The sequence below is a fragment of the Sparus aurata genome, chromosome 23, assembly GCF_900880675.1.
Source record: "Sparus aurata chromosome 23, fSpaAur1.1, whole genome shotgun sequence".
In the NCBI taxonomy this organism is placed as follows: domain Eukaryota; kingdom Metazoa; phylum Chordata; class Actinopteri; order Spariformes; family Sparidae; genus Sparus; species Sparus aurata.
The window spans coordinates 22,973,891-22,989,441 of NC_044209.1; the positions used below are offsets into that span (position 1 = coordinate 22,973,891).

General features: G+C 40.0%; 1 protein-coding gene across 1 annotated transcript in view; it reads right to left on the minus strand.

Moving 5' to 3' along the window:
* Positions 1-15,551, minus strand: part of elfn1a (extracellular leucine-rich repeat and fibronectin type III domain containing 1a) — a 78,902-nt gene that overhangs the window by 11,747 nt on the left and 51,604 nt on the right. The gene's annotated exons all lie outside the window — the stretch shown is intronic.

Consider the following 15,551-nt stretch of genomic DNA (forward strand, 5'->3'; position numbering starts at 1 on the left):
AGTCCCCTTCTGTTTGTCAGCGTGTCTGTCCAAGCAATTTCACCGTGCATACCAAATTAATATTTTTCTGTTCTGTCTCCGAGTGTCTACAAAAGCGTGATATCAAAGGATCGGCTTTTACAGTTTGAGGCCCCCGCTTTTTCTTGTTCCCCCCCCCCCCGAGCTTCCTATCTTGTGCTTTGTGGCGGTGAAGGTGCCTCAATCTCCGAGGACCCCCCTCATCCATACCAATGACTGCCCTTTATTTGATGTCATTGAAAATGCATGCAGCTCTCGCCGGTGAAGAATGGGGAAAAAAAAAAGTAAAGATGGGAAACCAGAAGTGGAGAATCAATTGAGTTGAAATGGAACTACTTCTCTTGGGGAAGGAAAACATTGTGCTCATTGAGGTACCGAATTGCTTTGGAGAAAGGGAGAATGAGGGCACATATGCTTGGGTTATATCAGAGGATATTAAACTCATGCATTAATTACTCAGGGAATATTGCCTGGATAAGAATTGGTGACGCCGTCTTCATTGAATACTGTTTTGCTAAAAGTTCAGCACTTTTTATGGCTTGGGTGAAATCACCCGTTGGACTCGGCGTGTCTTTTTTTCAGACGGCAGATGGAGTTTTTAGTTAGTATATCCTGAGGAGTATTGTACGCCACCTCGATGCGCCGGATTCATTTGTTTCCCAGACAAAGCCTTTTATTCCCAAACGACAATTGGAGTTGCTTCCTCATATAAAACGGAGCCAGAAGAAGCTTTCAGCACAGCATTTATCTCAATATGACCTCCTGAGGCTGGAATAAAGTGATAAATGTAGTGATAAGACTGTATTTGGAGTCGCATAACGTAGGGGGTTCGAAAACGGTAATTTGCTTATTTTTTAAGGCTGCAACCATTTCCCCATAGTTTTCGTCCGGTCGATTATGTGTGATGGTGTTTTTATTCATGCCAATTGGCTAAAAGGGTGGTAATGGGAGGGGCTCATTATAATGAAGGTATATAACTTCTGAATTAATTCACATACTTACACTAGATTTTGAGTAAAGGTCACAAGTAAAAGCCACCCATCTGTTACCCTCTCTGACAACTTTTACATCCAAATAAACCTGTATATTTAGGCTTTTTTTAAAGGGGTAAACCGGCTAGAAGTAGGCTACAATAAGCACTGACTTTGTCACATTGCCATCTGTCTGAGTTCACCTTTGTGGAAAACAGTAGACAGCAGTGGATCAGACTACATCCAAACACATTAAAACATATTTTAAAAGGTTTTAATTCATCAAATTCTATATTAAAACAAATTTTACACAAGTTTATCAATGGAAGTTGCTATGGAGTGAGACAACGTGCATCTTTTTTCATCTTTCTTTCAAACTCAACACTGACTGACTCGATCCATTTATTTCTTTATTCAACTTCATGCTCCAAACCATGTTTTTTTTTTTTTTTTTTTTTTTTTTACAGTCTCCTTACAACAAATGTATCTATGATATATTGTATAAGGCATTTCATACCAGCCTGGGAGGGCATCAGGATAACATGAAACATTAATGCATTCACACACCGAAGACATAAAACACATGATAAGAGACATTTACGTTCATATCACGCTCATATATCTGACACACAGCACACATCCCCCTTACGCCAACCCCCCACCTTCTACAAACACGATGTATAGCAACACACACACACACACACATACACACACACGCACACACACACGCACACACACTCACCTTACTTTAATTTATGGTCCTGTATTCTCCACCAGTTTCCCCTCTTCCCTTCAGAAATGTACTTCAACACCTCATTGAATTGATTGGTTTTATTGTTATGCTCAGACGACGTCTTATCTATGGTCAAATAATACCTCATCAATTCTCTCTAATGATATGTTTATTTCCAGTGCTTCAAAATGAGCTTCTTGTAAACGAGGCCGGAAAGCATAATCTGCCACCCCATTGGATATTATGATTAAATGATACCAAAAAGAAAACACACTTTCTATCTATGAGGCTGAAATTGACAATTGGGGTCGACTGTTATATGCACGTGAAAGCCTCTGCGTACCCCGTCACAGCTGCGGCAAATCCACACTTGGTGATTTTATGATTTATGTATTGCCTTTAATAGTTTGTGTGTGTTTTTATAAATGAATACAATTAATACAAGAAAAGGGCACCAGCTATATGTGGTGGGGCACCAGCAAACAGAAAGTTTAACTGCTGGTCACAAGATGTCTCCATCCTTACTGTCCATCGTAAGCATTTTAAGTTTCCCCGTAACGCTTGTGTGCGTGTACGCTGAATATTGGACCAGGGCTGGCTCTCAAATGATTTGTGATGTCATAAATAATGCCCTTAAAATCTGGTTTACAGTGAGTGCAGAGAAACTTTACACTTCGAGCAATGACCATGAGAACATCCTATTAGTCTCTGCACAGTGAAGCTCAAACATTCAACTGTCGAAGCAAGAAGAACAATCTGTTTTTGATGAAGAGGGAGACAGACGAGAGCTGAGTGAGCTGCGTTCTCCTCACACATTGTCTCTGCTTGATGCCTGAAGCATCAGTCTTGTGGAAACAAATCTTAAAGAATACGTGTAAACCTTTATTTTTGCTATCTCGTCCAGTAATCTAACATCCTAGATTTATTAAAAGTTTTTTGTAGACATCAATAAAGGAAAAAATATAACTTTGCTGCTAATTAGCGCTACCTGCTAATTAGCTGCAAATTAGCACGGGGATACTGAGAATTGCCGAAGTGTGGGTTGATCTCAATTAATGCTGATGATACATTAGTGCTAAATGTCAAATGACACATCCTTGTGGGTAATTACAAACTCGAGTGCAAAGGTTGGGCGGATACTGATCTGCACAGGCATCCTGAATGAGACACTGCCTCTCAGTCTGCTGGAAAAGTTACATTCAGCCCACTTACTACTTGGTATTCCACACAGGTGTCATACTTTGTAAAACTTTAAATGACTTACTGCCCTGCCATCTCTTGTAAATTCCCAATATCTCACTCTATTGTTCTTCAGTGTATCAAGAGTCCTTCAGCAGGCTCATGACCTAGTGCGTTTCAAGCTTAGACGAGAGCAAAAAAAAAATCTCATTACAAACTAAAAGCCCTACTTTGGGTGACACCTCTTATAAAGATGATAAGCCATGGAGAATGGCGTGGAATCACACTGCACTGATAGAAACAAATGCATCGGTGGAACCCTGCAGGAGATTTAACAGTTAGCGGAGAACAAAAAGTGCATCCCCCTCACCCCTCCGACAGCTCTTTCTTCAACATTAATGCTGCGATATCTGGACTGGACTGTGCTCTGTAACAAAACCATAAGAGCTTCAGCTCCACAGGATGCATACTGAACAGGGGGGGAAGTGAACCGGGCTATGGAGAGCATTTATCAAAGGGACAGGAGCAAAGTAGAGTTTAATTTAATTCTGTACGTTTAAGAGCAAGATACAACTTGGAATAACACCTGAAGGTTTAAATGCAATTTTCCAGGCCATCAACTGACCATCAACTCGGCACGTTATTTTGGCCTCCGAGCCAAAGCATCTGCCAGCAATGTCTCTCGCTGCTGACTCATGACATGTGGAACTAAAGTAGGAGCTGCTGTGCAGCCCTGAGCGTGACAGAAACGTATAGAAAACTCACAATTCAGGCGGATTTAACAGGATTGCTGAGTGTCCACATCTTTATATTTAGAATTCTCAATATATTACATTTAGGGGATTGATGAAGTTCACACATGCTGACAAAATCTGTGATAAGACAGCCCTCCTTATCTCGGTCAATTACCTCACCATGCTCATCCAAGGTTTCCCCATCAATTAACCTTCAGAAAGTGACTGGAGCTAATTCAATAACGCTCCACTGCAGGACCGAGCTGCTGACTGACAGGTCAACCTGCCTCAGTGTTCTGATTGACAGGCTGTGAACAGCAGAGCAGCCGCTGTACGAGCTGAATGTTTATATCTGTCTGACCTGACACACTATCTGGCACAGTTAGGAAGAGGACATTATCACTTTGAGATTATCTCCTCAAAGAGGACAGAGATTTACTCAGAGGGTTGGCTTGATTGCCATGGAATTTTACAATTTCATCTTCATACTGAAATCAGTTGGATGATTTACTGTATACAGAGATAATGAGGCAACTATTTAGACCTGGATGAAGTGGTGGCATTCAGTCTTCCCTCCAATTTAGCCTGGAGGTCATTTGCAGTATTGCAGACACAAATTCCACTCAGGGGGGAGGAAACTCTGCTGCGAATATTCAGTGGGTCGCATAACTGGAAAGAAACCTGAAACTTTTTGGCAGGCGAGCGATTCTCTTTGGACCAAACGGGAGTCATCTTTGCATTTGGTATCTAGTTTTGAGACGGGCGACATGACAGACTATGAAATTACTGTTTTGAAATTGAAGCCAAACATCTTGATTGACTACATTATATGCATTATAGTAAAATCGTACAATCGTAAATCCTGCCCCCTCCACGTTAAAACTCAAAGTACACATCAATAATTCCCAAAGACGTTCGGAAGATGGCTCTTAATCATGTCACCAGTGCATTCTGGCCGCGGTCGTATCCAGGATAATTTGGCTTCCTTTTTTTTTGTCCATCTTTAAATATGTTATTGATCAAGACGTCAAAGGCGTCGAGCTGTTTGTTGCGGCATTATGCTTTTCAGTCTGGCGGTGTGACTCTGCTCATGACACAGACATCCCTATGCTCACATTTCCCCTTAACAAAACCTGAGACATACAACATTTACTACGTGAACACATTACAAATTCACATTTTAGGGAATCTTATACAGGAAGAGGCTGGGGAGGTGGAGCGAGTTAAACTTTTGATAGCAGGCAGCAGTGGAGCAGCGAGGATGCAGAGCTCAGCATTGCTGTATATGCAGACTGAGCACCTAATGTTAATGTGGACGGGCCATTGTGTGAGAGATACTGCAGGTCGTGAACAAGGAATAGAGGATGTCGAGAATGTGTGAATATAAAATGACGTCTGTGCATGCCTGAACTAATGCGAGGCTCTGTCTCACTGATGACATACCGTGTGATAACCGCCTCTTTATTTTCAGCATGTCTCTGCACGTTGTTAAAATGAATCTGAGATTTGTTCATGGACATTTTTATAGTCACAACCACGCATTAAACCAAGACTGTACAATGTTCAGGAGGCGGCTGGGAAACAAAGGGGAAGTGGTTGTAATACTGTAATACTCATAATAGAGTTGAAAATCTGGTCACAAACGTAGCGTTTGGCTAAATTAATCAAACTGTTAATCAAACTATTTGGACTACTGAATCCTCCACCGTGGCCAAGTCTGCTGATATTCATTTAATTGCACTCTCATGCCACAAATACTGTCATCACGCCTGACACGATTCAAAGCAGCGTGTTAAAACGCCTGGTGTGTCATAGAAATAATGATAAGGTTAACCACTTGTTCGTGAATGGACCTGGACTGAGGAGATGAACAGATGAACAGCAGTTTTGTTAGCAGACCGCCACTGCAACTGGATGTAGGTGAATACTGAGGTGGTGGGCGGTGTTTAATACATGACAGCCACTTGCCAAATAATGACGGCTAGCAACAAAAGCAGTTAAAAGCATCGGTAGCCTAAAGTGAAAATGTGACTGGAGGCTATTGGTGGTGGGTGGTGCCAATGATGGATTATGAGATAATGGGTTTATGTGAACACGTACTGTAAAAGCCCCACCACTCACTTTAAATCTCTTTGAGGTCAATTTGCGTGTGTTTGTAGTCATTGTGTATCTCTTTGTAGTCGTAATTTTGCTGCAGTTTGGAGTTGTTTGGCATCTCTTTGAAGTATCTTTTTGTGTCTTTGTAGCAACTTCATGTCTCTTTGTAGTGAATTCCTTCTTTTTGAGCTCATTTTGTGTCTGTTTGTAGTCATTTTGGATCTCTTACTTGTCCCACGTTTGCAGACTTTTCTCCACTATGGTAATATTTACCACCTTTTTTTAAGTCATTTGCATCTCATTGAGGTTAATTTACATCTCTTTGTGCACATTTTGCATTTCTTTCTGGTTGTTTTAGTGTGTCTGAAGTCAATTTGTATCTCTTTGTGGTCCTTTTATGTCTCTTTGTGGTTGTTTTGTGTCTGTTTGAGGTCATTTTGTATCCCTTACTCGTCTTGCTTTTGCAGATGTTTCTTGACTCTGTTATTATTTACCATCTTTTTGTAGTCGTTTGCATCTCATTAAGGTTGTTTTGGATCTTTTTGCATTCATTTTGCATCTCTCGGTCATTTTGTAGTCAACTAGTGTTTCTTACTAGTTGTTATGAAAATGAATATTAATACATAATACACAGAAGTCATTTGATTGACTTTTCGACAACACATGTTGCCAGTTACTTCAAACAGAGGCCCTGACATCCTGGGCGTTTTGGATCTCTGCCTGTTCTGTAATCCATCCTTTGGTGCTCAGTTTAAGCTTGTGGTTAACAGCAACAGCAGATAGTAGCAGCAGATTCTCAAAGAAGAATCACAGGAAAAGATTTTTAATACATTAGCCTATTGTGTGAATAGATGTGTGGGTGTATAGTTGGAGCTCAGGGACATCAGCTGATTATCATCTGATTCGAGGTGAATAATGACTTCGTGTTCCATCCTGAAGCTGCAGTCTGAGCTCCTTTTTGAACCCAAAAGCAGTGTTACAGTCGCACAAGGTGACAGCCGAAAAAAATCAATCGGTGCTAGCAAGGATGTCAGAAAGTCTGACTTTCCCAGTGCTTCAATTTGATCCATCTATGATGAGTGCTGGAATGAAAGGAAACACGGGGGAGGCAAATGGATACAACCACCTTCTGCGATAGATTTATTGAGAGCTAAAACTGTCTCTGCCTTGAAAAGAAAAGTTATTGTCTCTGACAGGACAGATTCTCTCTGGCTCAATGAGGGGCAGAAGATGCAACGGAGAGCTCGTGCCTGACTATCAAAGGAGTGAAAGGCTCTTTTGGCGCAGATAGCCAACTGCAGACTTGAAGGAGATCTGAACGGGACGTGACAGGTGGACCACAGGGAGGACTTTTATCCCAGTTAGGTTGGAGGATGCAATAAATAAATGCTTTAAATGCTAATGGACATTAGTGGAGCTAAGCTGACGTAAATTGCTCTGATAAGATTGTGTCAGAATTTGCATTTTTATTGCTGTTGTCCATTTGAATTTACTTCCACGGAAGCACATGGGAGAAAAGGGAGATTTGCTTTGCTGATTTTGAGAAAAAGGGAAGTGTTTCTTCACAGAGGAACAATCTCGTAGTGTAAACAGCGGTTGCAAAATCCGTCCGACTGTGTGATTAGAAAAAAGAATTTCCTATTTAAAGAAGCATTGCAATGGTTTTTAACGGCACGGAGAATACGATCAGCTGCCTCTCTATCACAGATGCTCCTCATCTACACCGCCGTATGCACAGTTCTTGTAAAAATACTCGTACAAGGGTGGATAGTCAATAAATGTCATCCATGTCATAACCTACTAAGGAGATGAGAGAGAGGCAATTATCATTCTACAACAAAGTGAAAAGGTCATATGACAAGATGTATTACCAGCTGGACAGACGCCTTATGTGACGTGATTTATCATTTTGCAGATGAAAAGTGTTCTTTTTAGCGAGCTCTGACTGCTTTCAGTCAGGCCAGTTACACAGACGGGCTCAGATTGAACTGAGCTGTTAAATGAATGCGTGGTTTTGTAAAAGGTGCGCGTTCAAAAGAGAGTCTTCTAAAGTGAATGCAAGGTTAGTGTCTTGGATTCGACTGTAGCAAATGTTGCACAATCATACAATTCATGACATGAGATGAATCAAATCACATACCCAGGTACAGTCACATATCAAGCAGTGGACAAAATACTTATTGCTAGTATGCCAACTCACTGATGGAAAAAAATAAGAAACAATCATACAATAAGTTTTTATGTTAAAACATACCTCAAATATATCGGGAATATACAAAACAAAAAAGAAAATTGACAGGAAACCTTAAGAAATTGTGAGTTTCTTCAAGTTTGAATTCAGACTTCTTACATCGGAGCAGCAGAAGCTTGATGTTCGAGCAATTTCACGTTCAACTACGTATGTATATAGTTTAACCGTTTATCTGTTGCTTCTAACTACCAGTGTGAAAATGTACTCAACAGTCATAATTCAGTGAAAGTAGAGATTCGGTCACTGCTGTTTTTTTTCAAACACCCACACTTGTTACACTCCTGTCATTCACAACTGAGCCGTTCATCAAAATGACACCAAGAAAATGTAAACTAACAATTACAATCTTTTGTGTTTATGTCGTTTGTTTACTGTTAGACGCAGTAACCTCAGTGTTCTTTATTCATGAAACCTCCACAGCTGTGTGTCTGCAGGTATCAGGGTGTTACAGCTGTTGATTTAATCACTCCATTCCCTCTCACTTGCTGCAGGTGAATTAATAAGTAAATGCAGCTGCTGTACAGTAGAGCTGGATGATTATTGATCGCTCACAGTCAGAAATAACTGATGTGGATGAATGAAACTCAAGACAGCGTTACTGACTGAGTCACTCATATCAGCTGGATTCGGGATTTATTGCACCTTTATCAAGATTTTCAAAACACACCAGGTGAGTGATTGTTTGTCAGGACTGTGCGGCAATCCTGACACATTACCGCCCAAGTTGGACAGTCAGACACTGATACTGATCTATAATCCATTTGCGATGCAATTTCCAGCTTTGTGCTATCTTTCAGAGGGGATGAGGGAACGGAGAGGCACTGAAGAACACATCATCAAACATAAGTCAATCCTGAAATGGTTCGGTCACTTCCTGTCGAATAGAAGTAAATAAATGTTGCAGGTTTTAATGGAAATTATAGATATTTTTTTTTCAAAGAAGCGATGTCAGGAGGAGGCTGCAAACATAAAGTTGGAGGACGGCAGTCAGACAGATTAAAAGCCAATAAACTGAGTACCTGCAAACGGTTCATCAAATGATTCTGGTGACAGTTTTCTCATTTGAGTAACCTGCTGTCACATCTCCAGCAATCTTCACTTCACACCAGAGAAAACTTTGTTTGAAGTGCAATAGGAAGATTATGTACCTGAGACAGTTTTTCACTTCAGTTTTAGCCCCCATATAAAAACGATGAGTCACGTAACATTTACATGATGCAAGACGGGGAACAACAGAGTGCACGTACGGATAATAGTGCATGCTCTTCAAATGTCAATAAAACTCATCTGAACACCGCCATTTGTTCTGGTATATTTATAGTGTCTATGAAATCTTGCACTCATTTACAGGCCTTAATAAAAGCACAGTAAATCATGTCTTACAAAAGAAATGTTCAAGTGACGCGGCAAAAGCGAAAGACGTCTTTTAACAAGAGGAAACATAAAAGCAGATGGCCAGAGATCCTTCTTTAAAGGTGAGTGGCCTCAGGTGTTTAATCCTTCTCTGTCGACGATAAAACCAAATCCCTAATTATCTCCTATTTTCCCACTCAAGAACACGTGTGTGTGTGTGTGTGTGTGTTTTTAAACCCTGTGCGATTTAAACATTGAATTAAAAGTCTACAGTTACACTCCAGTGATTGTGGTCTGACTGACTGACTGATGTGTAATAAGAGGGAAGAATTGCGGTGTCATGATTTGAGAAGAGTCCCCTGTCGTGCTGAGAAAGGTACCGCGGCTCTTTATCAGTGGTGTGGAAGAGAAATCATTAGGGAGTCTGTAATGAGCGGCTGACAGCTGTCTGTCAACAGAGAGCGGCCTCTTTTTGTAAGCTTTCATTCATTTTCTGGATGATTGCCTTCCTCATTGTGAAGTCACCGCCTGCCTGCCGCTGCAGATCTTCATTAACAAAGTTTGATTAAAGTAATGGAGATGACATTATAAGATCGAGCCGTGGGTTGACTTGCTTAAGGTCATGGAAGTGTAGTTTTAGCTTACTTTACGTGTTTTCATTGTGTGATACTTTATGTGGTCTGTAATCTTTTCTGACTGTACCTTAACCCTTATTGGCAACATTCTATAATAGCCACAATTAATAAATGTTAAAGTTATATTTAATTAAATGTTAATTTAGTGTAAACAAATTAAATACTTTTGTTTATTGTAAATTGCAACTGATGTTTATAAAACTTTGTTAATAAATTCTGTGCAGTTCATCTAAAAACAGAATTTGGTATGATGTTTATGAACCCTAAAATTGCTCAATAAATGGTTTATGAAGCATTTCATTGTTTATCTTTGAATTTACAATGTATTAATGGTTACAATAAAGTGTTACCCTCTAATGTTCTGTTAGGGGTTGTTGAGACCCTTTTTATGATAATTGTGTATAAACATGATTTTAGGCATTACTTCGGTACGTCTTTCACAGCAATAGCCCTCCTAAATAAGTGTATTTGTAGTGTTCGTTGTCTGAACTTGTCTAAAACAAAAGTAGCACTGTTGTGCAGGATACTCACTGTTCATTTCTTTGTCTGTGAAAGCAAAAGACTATATATTTATCAATGCACCACACACATAGCGACTGAAACACAAGACAGTTCTTTCCTTGGTGTAATAACGCTTCATGGTCTTTTCTGTATTGATTTTGCCTAGTTTGTGAAAGAGCTGAACACTTATCTACATATGGGTTTAAATAAGGGCAGAATAATATGTCTAATATTTAATGAAAGGTAGATTTTGAGATTATTATTATTTGCACACATACAGAATTTTGGTCTCTGAAAGCCAAAATAATGTGAGACTAAAGCCACTGTAGGAAACAAACAAAGACAAAATAATTGTAGCATTTAACCACAAGTAAATTGACTTTGGAACATTTTCCAGCTGTTAGTCCCAACATAACTGGATATTTTAAATGAGATGTCTAGAAAATGTCTAGTCTTTGTGGCGATAGTACCAGGACATCCAAAAACAAATAATTTTTTTCAGCTTTTTGTGCGGGATGTTTACTGAAGGGATATTCTAAGTCTTCTGGTGGCCATATTTCTGATAGGAGTCACTCTCATCAAGAAATTAATGGACTGAGGGAGCATCAAGTGAATAAAGTGATCACTAAAAATTACGATTCATTAGGACTGATGACAGCGAGGCAATTGGATGAGTTCAATTCTGGGAATACGGAACCATCGCAGAACCACTGAGGAGGCACAGTGTCGGATTTTCTTTTATTCTGATTGAGCACCGCAGCTCCCAGTAATAATGTAATCACATGAATCATTAATCGAGATGTGTAAACCAGTCATTTAGCCTTTTAAATATGGATCGTGTAGCCATGACGAGTGTGGTATGCACTGACGGCTGGTTTTATACAGACACCATGTGTTACTTACATCCTGACAGCTAACTCCCCAACGTAATGCAACATAAAGCAATGCTATATTTACAGCCAGTTCCATCCATCCTGCAGGCTTTGATCATCTGGGCACCGACAAACACCACATCAGCCAACATGCACATGGCAGCCAACGTGAGGTCGCACGGGCCAGAATGATAACGATGCATTGAGCGAGCGATGAGGAAGGGTTAAATTCCCGTGATGAGAAAGGAGCCCAATAATGGCCGGCCATACGGATGTTTTATAATCACTTTATGTGACCAATTTAAGGCTCCCCCAGGATCCATGTCTCTCACAGGCTAATCCATGATGCTCTTTACGGTAATCCATTCAAATAACTCTCCTCTAGTGCCATCAATTAGGAATCCAAGTTGACCAAAGGAGCTGGCACCACATGGCACGATTGGGCTGGAGCTTAAAGCGGCCATGACCCAGACGTAAGAGCAATCATTGTAGTGATCAACGGCTTTGGTGACATTCTGACCCCGAGGCCAACCTTTTTCCTTCTACTGATTTTATCGATAAAAGATTAAACCACACAAACACACTCTTGCTTTGGGAATACTGTTTTTAGCATCTTACTACATTTCAAACGGTTCCTTCTTTATTTCAGGCTGCTCTGATTATATGTCATTGGCGGTTGAACTATTAACGTTTGTTCAGATAGTTTCAGGTCCTTCAACATCGCTACCGAGACTACGATATTTTCTGTTGGTCTGCTGATTTCTGACAGCAGGACCTGAAACACTGCAGTGTGAAATCCTCCTTACTGCTCTTTGGTGAAATCTTTGTGAGTGAAACTTAACGAGTAGCATTATTTGTGAGATTTTAGGGGCATCGATTGTAAAGATCGCTGACCAGGCCGGGTTATTATAAGCCACAAGGCTGCCAAGTAGCGACCGCAGTTCAACCCTGTGGGGAGATTTCTAGCAGTTTGGTTTTTTTTGGCAATCGAAGCCAGTCATTTTTCTTGGGTAGACGTACCAACTCCAGCCATGATGTTTTCTTAATCCTAACTGAGTGGTTTTTGTGCCTAAATGTAAGCAGACCATGAGCACAGCATTGTGATGAGAGGGAAATCGAAACTTTAGTAGCAACATAGAGTTAAGTCTTAACTCAACTGATCTGTGGTTTTGCAGAAACGCACTTGTCTAACATTAACTCTGGTGATTGGGTTGTATCAGGGCCATCTCGTTTTGGGAGCAATCAACCTATTCAGTCGTTTTGACTTAGAACACTTGCACTAACAAGCCTTACAGAAGACAGTTAGAGAGATGTAGGATAAAAATCGATAGACAGACCCAGCGTTGGCAGGACATTCCTTCCACATCTTGCACAAATCAGTGAACTAAAAGCACATTATCTCTGTAGGGAAACTTTGAAATATAGGTCCCCTAAAAGAATATTGCTCTGGACACTCTTTTTAAAAATAAAATAATTAAACTGGGAGTTTTGTGGTCCCTCTCCTGCTCTGAACCCACAGACTCGCGACTTGAACCTCATCAGCAGCAGCACTCCATCGGCAGCTTTAACGGCTGTGGTTAAAACCTACACTGCACCACTCTTTCACAGGCTGCCAGAACTTGTTTTAGGATTGCAATAAATAGTGCGCATATATTGGCTCGCCATGCTCCCTATGCATAATGATGTGGTTTTATATTTATACCCAAAGAAATTTGTGCAGAAATATTTCTGGACATGAGAAAAGTCCCTCTGGCCGTATTTGAAAGGCAGCGTGGATAATATCAAAGTCATTCAATTGATCCAGCACTCAAATACATTTCTGATGCGTCGAACAGGGATTTGATGTTTGGAGTCTTTCCAAATATGAATTCCCTTTATAAGACTGACAAGAAATAATACAAATGTTCGCATAAACAAAGGCTGATTGTCTTTCAACTTGTAGTTTAAATAACGATCAAAGGAGTAGCTGCTCCCATTTGAATAGAATTATGTAAACATGAAATCCAAAGATTTATAACACAAATGCATAAAAAATACATTAAAGAGGATTTCTTTGGTTAGTGGTGACACTAAAACAACAGATCCAATATCAATTTAAGGCCTCAGGCAGATCTCGTACAGTGTCTTGTTGCAAGCTGATAGAATAAAACATGAACCACTGATACATTATCTGCCAAGTGAAAAACTGATTCCAGAAAGTCTTTATAATTTCTATGCAGCTTCCCATACAAAATTATCATTATTAGTATAGGTTTTAGGTTTTAGGCCCTCTTCGAGATTGCAACTCTTTGTTCAGTGCAGTTTCTATTTTGGCTTAAAGGACACCGGGGCTTTAGTTTGGACAAAGGACGAAAGTTTATAGCTACACAAGTATTCCCTGAGATCGTATTGCTCATATCACACCTGTTCATAAAGTTTCAGCTGTAAAGAAACTTAATGATGAAATACAGATTCTATGTAAACTTCAAAGACACAAACTCTTAGAGGAGTTAAGAAATTAACTTGCTATGAATTTCATTTGAAGGTATAATTCTAAGAACTGGTACATTTTCTAAGTTCGCTCCAAAACTCTGGGAGCTGCTTGACTGCTTCCTGCTGTTCACTACGCTGGACTTGCTAGTCTTTGTTTTAGCTATGGTTGACTGCAGCGACTTGCTGCTGATAGCAAGTCTCTGTTAGCCGTGGAGCTAATGATGAGATGATCTGCCTGCACTACGGCATCGGATGATAGGGGGAGTGACTGCGTTCACTTGGGCTCAGTTAACCAGCCTCCCAAGACTGGGACCGAGCACAGCCTCTGAGACCAACAGATGCCAGTTTGAAGCCAGGGGATGCAGTATGGAGGCGATTTACAGAGGACCTGACTCGTGGGAATAGAGGGCACAGCAGGCAGAGTCAGAAGAAGCATGAGGTGGCAGGGGAGCAAGAGAGTGGCCATCAGCAAAATGCAAGAACGGTATGCAGTGCCAGAATATTTAATATTTGACCAAGTCAAGACTTGTGTTGGTGGTTCAAATTAGTTTATGTCGAGTGTGAATTAAGTGTGTTTTAAGATGAGTATATGAGGCATTGGTTTGGTGAAAGAGAGAGCTTGAACTCAGGTGGTGTACAGTAGTATTTTCTCTTAATTGAGGAAAACTGCTGTTAAAATGTCTACTTTCTTTATATTTTGTGAGTTTATTTCATTAAATTATGAGACTCAGTAACAGGCCTGCCACTTTTATACCTCCTTGCTAAAACACACAACTTTGCTTCTAAGACTTCTGTAGATATCTCAGCAACAAAGGACATAAGACATATTTGACATAGGGTCAATACTGTTGTTTCTTCACACTCTGATGATATGTTTATTGAATGTTTTAAACTTAAATTCTCATCATATAGCCTACAAATAACTTCTTTAAATACATCGGGGATGGGAATTGCTGTGTGTAAACATAAAAGTACTATATACTTACTAGTACACTATAAAAGACGAACACTTATTTTTATGTTATACTCATACCGGCAGAGGATGGTCTTCTAAATCTAATGCTTTTCTCTCTGCATTTTCCTAAACACAGCTGAAAGCAGACACTCTGAAATGGCTGGCAGGTACTGTTAACACTGCTGTAACAACTCTTGTATAAGGGAGCAGTGATATGTTGTGTTTACTGGCTTTTAATGAAGCCATAGGCCACTTTCGCTCTGCCTTACCTGACAGACTGGTTGAGTAACTCATGAGTCAGTCAAATAGAAGAAAAGGGGACAGAACCAGAAGTATCTTTAAGAGATCCAGTGAGTAGGATTAAGTTGACTTTATGGGCATAGATTTATGAGAATATAGGCACTAATTGAACGTAAGATTCATAAGTATATATTTTCATCAGTGTATAATCACCTGAAACTCAGAGTTTTAGTTTCCGTCACCTTTTTAAATTTATAGAGGGAGCGAGTCTTCTGCTGAAAGTTTGCCTTTCATGTTTTTCACATTTTTAGCAGACTCTGTACGGGAGGATGAGACGAGGGTGATCCGATGGTTGTAATCTTCAACCCCACCACTAGATATACTACACACTGGACCTTTAGCTGTGACAGCTTAACATTTTAGTTCATTGTCATAATCATTTTTAAACACCTTTCTACTCGTTATGAATTAGAATCGATAACTTCTTGTTAACATAAATTTGTAAAGGATAATCTTATAAGATAATAAGATCATTCATTT